Source organism: Physeter macrocephalus, chromosome 20 (genome assembly GCF_002837175.3).
Source record: "Physeter macrocephalus isolate SW-GA chromosome 20, ASM283717v5, whole genome shotgun sequence".
NCBI classification, from domain to species: Eukaryota; Metazoa; Chordata; class Mammalia; order Artiodactyla; family Physeteridae; genus Physeter; species Physeter macrocephalus.
Window position 1 is genome coordinate 82,215,839 of NC_041233.1, and position 15,637 is coordinate 82,231,475.

Sequence of the window (15,637 nt, forward strand, 5' to 3'; positions counted from 1 at the left end):
CGTCCGGAGCCTGTGCCCCGCAATGGGAGAGGCCACAGCAGTGAGAGGCCCGTGTACTGCAAAAAAAAAAAAAAAAAAAGTTTTAATTGGAGTTTAGTTGATTTATGACGTTGTGTTAGTTTCAGGTGTACAGCAAAGCGAATCCATTGTACGCATACGTATATCCACTCTGTTAGGTTCTTTTCCCATATAGGTCATTCAGAGTATTGAGTAGAGTTCCCTGTGCTCTACAGCAGGTCCTTATTAGTTATCTATTTTATATACAGTAGTGTGTATATGTCCATCCCAGTCTCCCAGTTTATTGTTTCTTGACTGCTTTTCCTTGGTTTCTGAGTTCCCTCACTCCCCTGATTAGTAACTGCTTGAATCTGCCCTTTGGAAGTCAGGGAAGGCCTAGGAGGCTGAAGCCTCTGTCCTACAAACAAGAAATGGGGGACATGGAAAGGCGTTTTGTCCCCGTGGGGCCCTGCTCCCTTTCCTGTGCAGCGCGAGCAATAAGTGTAGAGAAAACAGGGACTTTCCCTGATGCTCATCGCGGGCTCCCTGTCTGACGGGCAGGCGCTCTGTCCCACCACGTGCAGCGGGCATGTCTGCCCTCTGGTCAGGCCCCTACGGTGCTGCCCCGTGCTCATCTAAGCACCAGAGCCAAGGAGGGCACCTGGGTTACCAGGGCACTTGGGTCACAGGGAAGGGCTCCTCTGCTGGGTACAGTCGTTTCAGATCATTTGGAGCCACTGGCTCCACAGTCAGCTCCTTCCCCACCTTCCCAGGAGCCCCGGGCTCTGCGAGAGGGTGTCCTGAGGCTGGCCGCCCTGGTGTCCTCCACTGCCGCTCTGAGCTCCCCAGGGCCGCGGCTCTCCTTGCTGGCTCCTTCTGTGGCCTCGCTGAGACCTGGCAGGACCCGCCCACTCCCTGTGCTGGGGCGCTGCTGCCCGGCAGCCCCCTCCCTGTGCTCCTGGCTGCTGGACGCTTGGTCAGGGTCAAATGGCCCAGAGGACAGTCTCAGACTTGGGGTCCGGACGCTTCCTTGGAGGGTCTTCCTCGGGTGAGCGTTGCTGAGGAGTTCTGTAGGACGTGGCTGAAACCGTGCCACCCAGGAAGGCCACTCCAGGACTCTTGTGGGACCTGCGGCCCCTCCCTGGCCCAGGAAGCTGTGGCCAGCTCTGGCCCACTGGTGTCTTCTGAACCTGGGCCCTCGACTGACTGCCAGATGAATTGTGGTATCTGGATTTTGCCCATTTTTGCATAAAGTAGTTTTGTTTTTTCTTCATCAAAATGGATGTAGAGACAAAAACAGAATACCCTTTTAGATCTGACTAGCAGAAATGTGAAAGCTGATGGGAGCCTCAGAAACAATGGCCCCCAGGCCTCCTATTTTACTGATGGCCCATACAGGATAGGTGACTTGTCTGGGGTCACAGAGCAGCTGTTAACAGGCCAGGGCAGCTCACACAGAGGCCTTAGCGCCCCAGGCATCGGCCTGCATCGCCCGGGTGAGCTCACGCAGCTCCTGCCCTGAGGGAGTGACAGAGATGGCTGGGCACTTTTCTAAGGCTGTGAGGTGGGCGCTGGTATGAACCACTTTTTATGGCTGAGGACACAGAGGCACAGAGAGGTGCAGTCACTTGCCGGGGGTCACACAGCTGGGAAGTGATCAGTCGGTTCTGGTCGATGGGCTCCAGAGTCCAGAATAAAGTTGACTGCTTGAAACACGCCCCATGAGCCACCTTGGGGCCCTCACGTTGTTGTGCCTCCTTAAGAGTGTGCTTGCAGAGGACGGATGTGTCACGGCTAAGTTTGGAGGGTTGTAGAGAACAGCATCCCGTCAGTGAAGAGAGCCCAACCTGGAGGGGCAGGTGTCCGTCGGAAACGCTCTCGGCTGCTGGCCCTGCTGGCCTGTGGCCCAGCGGGCCGTGAGTGGCACTTCAGCATCCAGTGAGACGGGCTTGAGTCTCCTCCGAGTGTTGTTAGTTCAGAGCTGACCACACGCAGGAGGACAAAGTGCTTTCGGCAGTGGTGGGGATCGGCGGGCATCTTGGGCTCAGGGGGCAAGTTCAGGGTCTTTGAGAGCCCATCTGGTGGGCCGGGGCCGGAGTGGACGGGTGGGCCACGTTGAGGGCTTTGATTTCGGACCTTCCTTTGGGGGCCTGCCAGCGACGTGGTCATCCATCACCTCTGCAGAGAACCTTCTGCAGCAAATATCTATCTTCAAGAAGAGCGACTCCGGGCTCCCTGACAGTGTGTACCAGGGAGACATTTGTTCAGGGCTTAGAAGGTATTTGTGCTATAACGACCTGCAAAATCATGGGCATGTTATAAACTGACTGTCACAAGTTATATCTTCTTAATAATGTGATGTTTTCAGTGATCCTCTGACTTGCTGCCGGCCCTCGTCCGTGGTGCCTGCCTGGGTGGGAGGTGGGCTCCTCTAAGGCCCAGAGCGCTGAGAGCCCAGGGCTTCCCACCCGTGGCCCCACCCTGCAGCCCAGGCGGCTGACATTGGTGCCAGCAAGATGCGCGTTTGGGCAGAACACTGACCTTTGGCCGGTGCTCACAGGGGAAGCAAAACGCATTTCCACCGAAGGGGAGGAGGACAGTTTTGCTTAGGTTTCATTTCATGTGTCATCAGAGATGTTGAAACGTGGAAGAAGGTAGTGAGCCAGGTCAGTGATGTGGAGTCCAGGCTTCGTACTTCACCCGTGGGCGCTGGTAGCTGGCAGGATGGCTGGCACATCTTAGTTAATCAGAGGCACATCTGGGGCAGCCCCGGTCACCCTAGTGTCTTCCCAGCCACAGACTGCAGTTGGCGTGCGCTGTTCAGTAGGCTTGATTTCAGAGTGCTTGAGATGCATGTGTGTCTAATGTGTGTTTGTATGTGCGTGTGTGTACGTGTGCCTGTGTGTGTGCGTTAAGTTGAACAGACATTCAACCATGTTGACCTGCAGAAACAGCAGTTTCACATGGTTCAGTCTAATATCTTTGTGAATGTGTGTGTATTTTATATTACATTTCAGAAACATTTGTTTTCTCTGACTATAAAATATGATAAAACTATTGTGAGAATGTGGAAAGCAAAGAAAGGTTTAAAGAAGCAAATAAAGTTTCCCCGAGCCCTCGGCACATTGTGATGGTCCCCTCTTATATTTTGACATGTGTGTTTTGTACTCACTTATTCATATAATATTGCAGTGGGATCCTACACTAACTACAGCTTTTTTTTTTTTTTTTGCGGTACGCGGGCCTCTCACTGCTGTGGCCTCTCCCGTTGCGGAGCACAGGCTCCGGACGGGCAGGCTCAGCGGCCACGGCTCACGGGCCCAGCCGCTCCGCGGCATGTGGGATCTTCCCGGACCGGGGCACGAACCCGCGTCCCCTGCATCGGCAGGCGGACTCTCAACCACTGCGCCACCAGGGAAGCCCCCAACTACAGCTTTTAAATCCCTGGCCATTCATGTTTCTTCCTGCCCCCCAATGCACGCTTTGGTTGTTCTCCACCCCTGCATCTTCTTCCCCCTCCATTCCCTCTCCTCCTTTCTCTGCCCTCCTTGGTGCCCTGGCAGGCCTACCTTTGGGGGTGGCATCTCCTGGGCCCCCTTTCCTTACTGGCTGGTTTCCAGTTGGGTTCAGCCTGTGAGAGGCCAGCAGGAGACTGGAGGGCGCGAGGAGAGAGTGGTCCGGTATCTCTTCCTGCTTTCTCCTTGCTGTGGGGCCAGTTCCCTGGCCAGTTCTCCGGGCTCTCCCCCTGAGCAGCCCACCCTTCTCATGTCTAGATTTCCCTTGCCCTACGGGTGATATTTCATGCTGAGCCGTGGCAATGACTCACCTCTGGGTGCCTCACCATCGTCTACTTGACCCTCTAAGTAGTAGTTACATCAAAGACTCTTCATCTGGAACTTCTGGGGTGAATTCTCTTTCCCGATTGGTACAGCCCTGATTGGTACAGTCCTCATTGATACAGCCCTGTTACAGATACTAGCCCATTCAGCCGTCATCACCACTCAGGGACACAGCGTCGTGGAACTTCTCCTATTGATTGTGCTGTGTTCATGTGTTGTTCACACCTGACAAGCCACTTGGTTCCAGGGTAGGTCGTGCGTGCAGGTGGTCTGTTCAGGTGGAAAGCCAAAACCACAGCATGGGGTACGGAGACCTGGAAGAGTTCGCATGGGCTGTTGACCTCTGAGAGGCCGAGATGCTTAGGTGACTGACAACCATGTGTCGTCTGGAAGGGCTGTACACACAGCAGGGGCACATCCCACCCAAGGGGGATGATCCCGGCCCACTCTGTATAAACCCAGCGTGACCTGCCTGCAGTCCGGCGTTGATGTTCTCATTTCATAAATGAGGAAACGGACGCTCAGAGAGTTAAAGTGACTTGCTCAAAGTCACGCATTTTAGAAATAGTCAGAATGTGATTTGCAACCAGGCAGTTTACATTTTATGTCTTAAAAAAAATACTCTAGAGTGCTGGTTGTATAATCGTCTTCAGCTTGCTATCATTCTGCTTGTCACCTGGGTCCCATATCCTACATGACTGCAGAATCCCCACGGATCTCACTGTGTGACAGTGAAGTGTCTTGAGAGGGCTGCTTTACGTGCCCCAGTGTGTGGTCTGGACGTTTGTGTCCCACCAGATTCCCACCCCCAGGGTGGTGGTGTTAGGAGGTGGGGCCTTCGGCAGGTGATTAGGTTATTGGGTGGAGCCCCCATGGATGAGATCAGCGCTCTTATAAAAGAGGCTCCAGAGAGCGGGCTCTTCCCTTCCATGCGGCGAGGACACAGGGAGTAGGTGCCGTCTGCAGCCGGAAGAGTGTGTTTGCCCAGACCTGACCGTGCTGCCTCCCTGACCTTGGACTTCAGCCTCCAGATCTGTCAGAAATAACCGCCTGCAATTTATAAGCCACCCCGTCTGTGATATTTGGTTATCGTAGCTGGAGTGGACTGACACCCATCTTCCCGGGGAACCAGGCCTTGGCCATCTGTCTATAAAGGTCCAGAGGAGTGGGTTAGTCCAACAGGCTGTCAGAACCTACCCGTCTTTACTAGTGGATTTAATGATCTGCATATATATCTTTTAAGAAAGCTCTGCCTGCTTGCTTAATTGGATTATGGCAGAGCCAGAGCCCCGTGTGAACGCTGCCTAGTGAATGACACAGAATACCTGGCGGGGGGGGGGCCGGAGGAGGGGAAGGGGCTGCGTGGGGAACCTGTGAAATATCCTTTGGTTATTTTGGGGGACAGGAGGGGGAATGGTTCTCAACAGAACTAGCCTTGGAAGAAAGTCCCACACCCTGGGCTTTTCTTTTAAAATAAAATTTTCCTTTGGGAATAATTTTAGGTTTACAGAAAAGTTACAAAGATAGTACAGAGTGTTCTGTGTACCCCTTGCCCGGTTTCCCCTAATGTCAACACCTTATAGTACATGGTTTTTTATCACAACTAAGAAACCAACACATTACTAGTAACTGAACTCCAGGGTTCATCTGGACTTCTCTAGTTCCCCTGCTAGTTCTTTTTCTCTTCCAGAATCCAGTTCAGGGTGTAAGGATGATGCTGCGTGTAGTTGTCATGTCTCCTTAGGCTCCTCTGGTCTGGCATGGTTTCTCATACTTCACCTCGCTTTTAGTGGCCTCAACAGTTCTGAGGATATTGGTCACGTAGTCTGCAGTTCTTCACGAGGCATTATGGCTTTTTGGGATGAACACCGCACACGTGAAGTGTCCGTCTCATCACGTTGCGTCAGAGGGTACGTACTTTCAACAGGGCTTCCCGCTGGTGATGTTAACCTGGATACTTGTTTACGGTTGGTTGTGTTTGCCAGGTCTCCCCACTGTCAAGTCACTTTCCCCCCGTCCAGACTCTGTTCTGTGGAAGCATGTGGCAAAGTGCAGCCTTGCTCAGAAATAAGCCCTACTTCCTGGAGGCAGAAAGAGCCACATAAATTATTTGAACTTCTTCTGTAAGGAAGACTTACCTCTTCTCCTCATTTATTCACTTCTTTGTATCGACAGGGACTCACGCATATTTATCTTACAGTTTTGGTTATAGATCCATTTTACATGATTTAATTTTGTGCTCAAATTCTTCCAGCTGGGGCCATGGGGAGTGTTTTGACATGTTCCCGTTCTTTTGTTTTCTGAGCACTTCCTTACTTTCTGGCACTATAAGGCACCCCATGCTCATCTTTTGTTTTCCCGGCCCTGCCCCTAGAATGAGACGTTTCTCCAAGCAGTCCTGGCTCCTTTAACCGGGGGATGGCGTTTAGAAACCAAGATCTGGCCCCGAGTGTGCGTGCGCTCTTGGGCTGCTGTCGCTCTAGCTAGGAAATACGACGTGTGTTTGTACTGACGTGTGGTTGCTCAGACACTCATGACTGCGTCTCGACGGTCCTGGACACGAGCCTGTGCCGACGTTTCAGACTCACATCCAGGAGCACGTGGCCGGTTCTGCCTCCTCTGCTTACCTGTGACTTCCTGTCCGCCAGTGAGGACCCTGCCGCCTCCCTCCCCCACCCCCTACTTGTTTCACTCCCGTGTACACGAAGAGCCCTTTCGGGACCCTTAGCCCAACTTCTGTAGGAAACAACTTTGCCGAGTAGAGCACAGCGTCTGTGTAAGTTTCTTTGTCTTGAGCCTCATAGTTTCCGGCCAAAGCACTGTTTTCCAAACTCCGAGGTCAGCGCCATCCTCCCCTCTGCAGTCAGCATGGCGTGTATTTGTCACAGTTTGATACTTTTGTCAGTTTGTGTTCCATCCTGGAGCCTCCATCCTCTTGGTTGATTTTTTAAAATTTGCACTTGTTAAAGTTCGCTCTCCATCCAGACGAGTTCCATCCCCTGACAGCCCCCCACCTTACTGCATTCCCTCTGCGGTAACCACTCCCTCCTTTCCCAGCGCCTGGCAACGCCCAGCTGCTGGCTGTCCTCAACATGGCCTTTTCCAGATGCCACATGAAGGAGTCCTACATACGGTGCCTTCTGGTCTGGCTTCTTTCTCTTGGGTTGGTGCATGTGGCTGCATGAACCAATAGCTTGTTCCTTTTTACCCACGAGCGGTGTCCCACGATACGGACGTACCAGGGTTTGTTTACCAGTCATCTGTGCAAGGACCAAGTGGTTGCTACCAGTTTTTGGTGATTATGAGTCAAGCTGCTGTAAGCACTCTGCAAGGTTTCTGTATGAAAATGAGTCTTCAGTTCTCTGGGATAAACGCCCATGAATCCAGTTCTGGGCTGTGCCTTGTGGGGGCCAAGGCGGCCTCCGTGGCAGTCGGGCAAGTTCTGAGGCAGAAAAGAGGACGGTCGCTGTGGGGCGGGGAGACGCTGCCCGTCCCTTTCCCGCTCAGCCCCGACGTCTGAGGTGAGTGGAGATCTGAAGGGCGTGGCGGTCACTCCTCCTGGGGTGCCTGGAAGCGCCTCCCAGGACCATCCTTGAAGGAGGAGTGGGAATGGCACAGGAGGGGCTGTCGGGGTGACTGAGGGATGCGATGTGATGGGCGTCATGGAATCGTCCGGCACCCTCTGAGGTGGGTACGGCCAGCCTCATTTCCTGCTGGGGAAACCGAGTTTGCTCACTTACACCAGGTCTTGCTGGTGGTGGGGCTGGGACTGAGCCAGGCGGCTTGGTGCCTGGGTTCACCCCCTCCCCAGCACATCCCGCCACCTCTGGTGGCCTTGGCGCTGGACCTGGGGCTCTGGAGGTCTCCCAGAGGCAGTGGGCAGACGTTTTCAGCACAGGAGGAACACAGGTGTCTTTGCAAAAGGCCACGTTGGCTGCTGGGCGGATTGGAGGAGGTTCAGGCTGAGGGGCCAGTGCAGGGCTGCCACGGCTGTCCATGTCGGCCTCAGGGCTGTGGCCGCGGGGCTGTGAGGGGTGGGCAGGGCTCAGAGGCCGTGCTGGCAGGGTGCCTCGGGACTGGGTGCTGACTGGGTCTGGGGGGTGAGCGGGGGTCACTGTGAATGCCTCCGGACTTCTGGCTAAGAGATGTGCCCTCTTTCTAAGATCACAGGTAGGAGGCGTTGAGTAGATTTGGTGTATCGGCTGCCGTAACAAAACCAGAGACTGGGGGGTGTGGCTTAAGCCATGGAAATGGATTTTCTCACGATTCTGGAGGCTGGAGGTTGGAGGTCAAGGTGTGGGCAGGGCTGGTTCCTCCTGAGGCCTCTCTGCTTGGCTTGCAGACGGCCGCCTTCTCCCTGTGTCCTCCCTTGGTCCTCCCTCTGCGTGTGTCTGTGTCCTAATCTCCTCTTACAAGGGCTCCAGTCGTAATGGATTTGGGCCACCCTAACGACCTTGGTTTACTTTGACCTCTTTAAAGACCATGTCTTCAAACGCAGTCACACTGTGAGGCTCTGGGGGTAAGGGCTTCAACGTGTGAATTTGGGGAACACTGTTCAGCCCCTGACACTTAGGAATGGGGTTCGAGTGGCCTGTGGGACACACACGAGATGGAGTGATGGTGGCTTTTCAGGCCTGACGTTGAGGACAGAGGTAGGGGCTGGCGACTTGGGAGTGGGCAGTTTGCAATCAGAGGGAACAGAATCTTCCAGCAGATCCTGTTTTCCAACTTGACCACACGCCCTTCCGTGCCCCATGATATACATGGTGCCGCTCCCATTGAGAGGTGGGGCCTGGGTTCTCTCTGTTCCACCCTGGATGGGACTGTGATCCACAGGAAGTGACACCTGTGACTTGTGAGGCTGTGTCATCCACAGCGGCACCCCGAGAGTGCACCGGGTTCTCCTGGGAAGATGCTCTCAGCACCCCGACATCCTGCCGCTGAGACGGAAAGAGCGCGTGGGGAGCTGTTCCTCCAGATGCGTGAGAGCCGCCCAGCTCCAGACCTCGGGACAGGATGATGAATCCTTGCCCCTACATTACGGGGCTGATGTGTTATGCAGCAGTGGTAACTGGAACCACTGTTTTCTCTCCGGCTTCAAGGAATGAAGTAAGATTTATTATACGGTGCTTTGAAGCTTAGTTCGGCTGAGACGCAGAAGAAGTGAAATATGGTCGCTTGTGTGGGGTTTGTACTTTTCATTCTCCTGTCAATTTACGGACAAAGTGGAGCGTGGAGCCAACACTAACCCGAGTTTAGAAATGGCAGATTTTTAAAAAGTAATGCTCATTAATCAAACCTAATGGTCTCTGATGTTTTTATGTGAGTCTCAGAATTCAGTTTTGCTAATTGTCTTCTTTTTAATTTGTGATTCTTCTATGGAAGTTAGTCAAATGATCTCACCATCTACAGTTGGAATGAGACCTTCAGTGTATAGATTTCTAAGTGTAATTAAAAAAAAAAGCACATGGAGGGAAGTTTGATTAAATAGACTTTTAAAGCCTTGGTTTTCTAAACAACAAAAGTTAATGACAGCGGGTGTTGGCACTTGCGTGGAACTCTTCATCCACGGAATTCTGAGCAGTTTACTAAAACTTGAAATGTTAGTCTGGTATTTATTCAGTATGCAAATAAAGCACGTAAAATATTCCATCAAGCACTTTAAATAGTAAGCCAAACATATCTTTTTTTTATTATTAGGTCAGGAAACTCAAATACGTTTACTCTTTATTGGTTTAACTAGCATATTGAATATACAATTTGGTGCAAACCTGTTCTTTTCTCATCAAAGCTTGAAACACCAGCAACTGTTTTGTGGGATTTGAAATTCTATTCTTTAAGGTAAATAGCTGTGTTTCCTATTAATGCCCTCATTATTTATTTAGATCCAGACAGGAAGGTGGCCATGGGATGAAAACATTCATTTAAAGGCTGGTGGTGATTTTCTGTTTGTTTGATGCTGAACTAATATTGGCCCACTCAGAAGTTAATTTCATTCTTTCTGTTTTGATAGAAACCTCCAAAGCAAATTACTGTTGGCCGCTTCTGTTCTTGAAGGCCGTGATAATACTCTCAAGTTCTTGGCTATGGGAATCCCGCACTTGGGCTGCCTTTCCTGGCATGTCAGCCCACACTGGGGGAGGGTAAGGGATGCGGGGGCTGTGTCAGGGGCATCTTGGGTCCTCCAGGCGGGATCCGGGAGAGGGGAAGGGTATGGGGGCAGAGGGTGGATCCAGGGGGAAAGGAGGCCTCTCCCCGGCCACGGCTCCTCTATCCCAGGCACCAGAACCTGCCCCCACGGGAGATTCATTCCTGGGGTTTGGCCAGCACCCTCCCCCCAGTTTTTAAAAAATGCAAATTATCCTCAGAAGAGCATGTGCTGGTGTCATTAACATTCCCTGGACCTGGAGTGGAGAGAGAAGAAGAGGGTGGCCTAGGAGTCTGGGGTCCTAGAGGGAGCGTGCGCGGGAGTGGGCAGCCGTGCTGGGGCAGAGCACGCCGGGCTCGCCCAGGCTCAGACGCCCACGGCTGCACCCGCCGCCCCTGTCCCAGGTGGGGTGGGGGCATCTGGCTAGGGAGGGTCCCGTGATGCTCTCTTCTGACCCAAACCCCCCCCCGAGCCTCCCCAGCCCGGTCTCCCTAAAGCCCCACGTCAGAGACCTTTGGGTGCGCGTTGGGGCCAGTGGGTGGGAGGACTGTCCCCGGTCCTCCCTCCTCTGGGACCGATGCCCGCTGGTCCAGGCCATCTGCTCACCTGCTCAGACAGCTCTGCCTTCCAGCTGCACTCAGAGCTGATCTTCCCGTGGAAACCATTTAAAGGAAACTCTGCTTGGAAGCCTAAACCGAGTAGGCAATTCAACGCTGCTTTCGTTCTGGTGGTGGGCGACCTGGGAGTGCCGGGTCCCTGCCTTCCTGGCCCCTCTCTCCTGCCACGGTGGGCCCTAAAGAAGTTTCCAGAAACTGTCAGCTCGGTTTGAAAAAGCCTGTGGACGAGTTACAGTTTTCTGTGTGCTCTGCACGTGTGTGACAATTTCCCAGGACCCCTGCAGACGTGACATGGCGTATTTCGTTTTTTCTCTGAACGGAATCCGTTTAGCTCCTCACCACCTGGTTGGTAGGTGGGGCATGGAGTGGGGTCTGGGAATTCGGGAGGCCCCTCCCCCCGCCCCTGGGGTCTCACCAGGACCTGGGCCCGGGCGAGCCCCTGTCCTCCTCATTCCCCACTGGGATCCGGACCTGCTCCCTGTCTAGGCTCTCAGGTCCGAGCGAGGCCCCTCTGGAGGCCCCCTCCTCAGTGACCCCGTGCCGAGGCCACCACAGGCCCCCATCTGCCCAGCCTGGGAGTCACTCTGCAGGGAGGACACAGCCTCTCTGAGTCGGGAACCACAAGCCTCAACCGTTCCATTCCAGGGAGGCTCCGGCTCTGTCCCTCCTGATGGGCTAGAAACGCCAACACTGGGAGACCCTCGGAGGGCGAGGAGAGGCTCGGCTGCCCATCCCCAGACCGAGTGAGCAGCTCGAGAGGTTATTATGTTACTTACATTCGTTTCCGGTGGCTGCAGTAACAAATTAGCACTAACGCAGAGGAGTGACACAACACAGACTGTGACCCGAGAGCTCCGGGTGGGGCAGAAGCGCGAAGTGGGTCGGCAGGGTTGGTTCCTTCCGGAGGCTCCGGAGACCTCCTGCTCCCTGCCTCTTCCAGCTTCTGGAGGTGCCTGCGTTCTTGGCTGACACCCCATCGTACTCCAGCCTCTGCTTCTGTCGCCACCACACCTCATTCTCTGATCTCACCCCCTGCCTCCCTCTTATAAGGATCCTGATGACAGCAGGCCCACCTGGGTGATCCAAGATCATCTCCGCGTCTCAGATCGTCGTCTTCCTCCCATCTACAAAGTCCCCGCTGCCATGTCAGGTCACACATACACAGGTTCTGGGGATCAGGGCGTGGGCCTCCTCCAGGGCCTTGGTTCTGCTGACCACGTAACTTAGGTACATCTCACCGTGTGTGACGCATCTGCTTTTCTGCCTGGTCCTCTGGACCCTGCCCCGGGCTTTCTCTCCACTTGGTCTAGACCTTTTGGACTCCCCTGGCCCTGCGTGAGCCCCGACTCCAGGGCGCTGCCGGCTGCCCTCTCTGTAGGGATCCTTGGCCGGCCCTTTCGCAGGCTGGGCCTCGCTTGGCCAAGCCCTGACCCGGCCCCTGGCTGACCCCTGTGCCTTCCAGCGGCGCCAACGCAGCAGCGTCCTGACCTGGTCCAGCCTGGGACTGCTAACCCCTGGCCTGTGAGCAGCCCCTGATGGGCAGCCTCTCCTAATTAGATTTCAGGAAGTTGGTTCAGGCAGAACTGTGGCTTGAGAAGCTGCAATTGTTAAAAGAAATGTCTTGACGCTCCGTTGCCACTGGCCCTCTCACCTGCATTTTGGGGAGAGGACAGTCCGGGCTCTGGGAGTCTGTTCAGTTGTTGGGGCCTGTCTGGGACGTGGCGGCTAGTTGGGGCCAGGTGTCCGTGCCCTGCCCGGGCTCTGGCCCCATCGGCTTCCAGGTCCCCCCAGGGGCAGCTGCAGCCCCAACTGCACGAGCTTCGGCAGGTGTCAGGGCTTGATTAAATATGACAGGACGCCTTTAAGGACTGTAGTTTTCTACCTACCGTAACCTGCTTCTCTGATGTTCTCATGTTGCTTTTAATGTAAGTGACGCACTTACATTATTTATCAATCAGCTTTTGGTTCTTCATCATGAAAGAAAAGTTAACAGGAATTTATTTCCAGGAGTCACTCATTCTGGTTTTCAAATTAAATACATTTGTCAGCTTAATCCAGAAACCGGGAGCTGGGGTGATCTGAGCCTTATGGCGAGCTTCTGGTTTTCAGGAACATTGGGTTGGGCTAATTTGGGGCTGGAGTGGGATGGGGTCAGGGCAGCTCCCCTCCCCGCATCGCAGAGAATGTGCCAAAGCCTTCCATTCCTGGGGTCCTTCTCACCATCTAGTTGTTTTTTTTTTTTTAAAGAAGATGTTGGGGGTAGGAGTTTCTTAATTAATTAATTAATTTTTGCTGTGTTGGGTCTTCGTTTCTGTGCGAAGCCTTCCATTCCTGGGGTCCTTCTCACCATCTAGTTGTTGTTTTTTTTTTAAAGAAGATGTTGGGGGTAGGAGTTTCTTAATTAATTAATTAATTTTTGCTGTATTGGGTCTTCGTTTCTGTGCGAGGGCTTTCTCTAGTTGTGGCGAGTGGGGGCCACTCCTCATCGCGGTGCGCGGGCCTCTCACTATCGCAGCCTCTCTTGTTGCGGAGCACAGGCTCCAGACGCACAGGCTCAGTAGTTGTGGCTCACGGGCCTAGTTGCTCCACGACATGTGGGATCTTCCCAGACCAGGGCTCGAACCCGTGTCTCCTGCATTGGCAGGCAGATTCTCAACCACTGTGCCACCAGGGAAGCCCTGACCATCTAGTTTTTATGAGTTAAGGCTGCAGCCTGGACACTGTCGGGTCCAGTTATTTAGTGACTGAGAAACAGGTGTTCATTAAGTTCTTCTTTTCAATTAATCTGAAGTTGGTTTGCACCTGGGGCCCACAGCTTGTCAGTAAAGGTTGCATGCACATTACTTTTATTTGGGGCTGATCCACCCGGACTGAGACCCCTCCCTCCTCGTAGGTACCTTGTCACTAGCTCGGAGGTGGTCTTCCTCGCCACCAACCGCGCGGCAATCACTGTTATCCAGAGGAAATCCCTACACCCCAAGGAAAGAAAACGCAGCCCCCTCAGGTGCAGAGGGGTTTGGGAAATCAGGGGTGTGGACATATCCCTTGTCTCCCACATCCCATCCTTCTTGAGGCCTTACAGCCTCCCAGACACCCCTGCAGTGACTGTCTGGCCAACGAGATGTTGGACGTTTGGGGCTTCTGGGATGGCTCCTAATTCTCCCTGAGCCCAGGGACACAGGGACTTTCCTTGCCTCTTCCCCTCAGCCTTCGGGGTGATGTGGCAGCCGGAGGGACCCGCAGGGAGGCCGACCCTCTCTGCGTGCAGCCACGGAGCCAAAGCCGCCTGCTTCCAGCCGTGGGCTCCCGTTAGGTTTAAGCCCCCGTGGGTTGCGTTTGTGACGGTCCTTCTGATACTGGAGCTCTGAGCATTTCTAACAGGTGCAGACATGCCTAAGGATGCCGCTCGTACTTGCCAAATAGCTAAGCCGCCTCCACGACGTCGTCACAGGGATGGTGGCTGTCACCACTTTGTGGCCGTCGTGGGGGCGTCAGTGGACGCAGCCTGAGGGAGGGCACGCCTCCAGACGTCAGCGCTCAGTGGGGACTCTGGGCATGGGGCGGCAACTCCCTACTGAGTCGACCCCTCCCGCCCCGCAGCTCCGCCCCCATCGCTGTCTCAGCCCGCCTGCTCCCTGGAGATGGCGGAGCAGGTGGGAGAGCCCGGGGGCGGGGGCGGGGGCGGGGGAGCCCGCCTGCTCCCTGGAGATGGCGGAGCAGGTGGGAGAGCCCGGGGGCGGGGGCGGGGGGGGCGGAGTCAGAGGCGCTTCATGGGGCGAAGCAGACTGCAGAGGGGAGCGCTTTGCTCCCTGGACAGGGGAGGTCGGCCCCGTGGAGCTGGGGGCCCCTGCTCCCTGCCCCGCCCCGCCCACCCAGGGGGACGACCTCCTGCTGTGCGTCTTCCCCACGTCGTGACGGTCGTTTGGTAAGGGCAGAGCCAAGGCCCCCTCCTGCTCTCGGGGGCAGAAGATGGGGTGACTGTTATGGGTGCCCCTTGGTGCTCCCCCGCCCCCAGCGCTGGAGGCAGAGCCGGTTCTGACTGTGGAGATGACAGCGCCAGTTTGGGGAGACACAGAGAGGGACCCTGGTCCTTCTCTCCCAGACATGCGTTGGCAAGGGGTATTGGCAGGCGGGAGGGGCCCGGCACAGCCCCCGCCATCTGTCCTGGGCCTGAGGCCGAAGTCCCCCAGCCTGGGCTTGGTGGCTCTGTCTTCAGCCCTCCAGCCACTGTCCCGGGATGGAAGGAAATGCTCCGGGTGAAAGTACCTGGAAAAATAACGCTGGGTTAAGAAAGGGCCGCTATGATTTTGGAGCGGTTGCGGCTGGACGCGAAAGCAGAAACGCCAGGTGCAGCCGTCCTTAGGGCGGACTCTTCAGCTGGCTCATCGGCACCCCTGCCGCGAGTCACCGCTTCTTCCCTGAGCTGCAGCTGGGTAGCCTCGGGTGGCATTTTCCATCACGAGTAGAGCGGCTGTGAGGTCTGGGGGTGCATGGGGCGTGGGGGTGGAGGACGCAGCCGGAGTCCCGGTCCCGCCAGACGCACGGACGCTGTGTCCCAGGTGTTGGGCAGAATGCTCTCACCCCCTCCACGACTGGGGTCCCCCAACCCACTCCTCACCTGGGGGAGGGGAGGAGAGAGGGCTGGTCTGCACGCCGGGGGTTGGATCACGGTGGCCCCTGGGTTTTGCTCTGCAAAGCCGTGACTTCCTGACATAGATTCCTCCCGTTAGCGTCTCTGTCTCAGCTTTCTGACTTGTTAAAGGGGTGGTGGTCCTACTTTGCAAGGTTGTTTAGGGTTAAATGAGGTTTCTGTGTCCACCGAGTGGCACAGAGCCTGTTATCAACTACTAAGCTATTGAGGTAAGAGGTAGCGGGAAACTCTCATACCCTAATTTTACAGGGGGGACACGGAGGCCCCACTTCTAGAGCTTATGCAACTTAAGGTGGAAACAAATGAAATAAAATGTGGGGGCTTCCCTGGTGGCGCAGTGGTGGAGAGCCCGCCTGCCGATGCAGGGGACGCGGGTTCGTGCCCC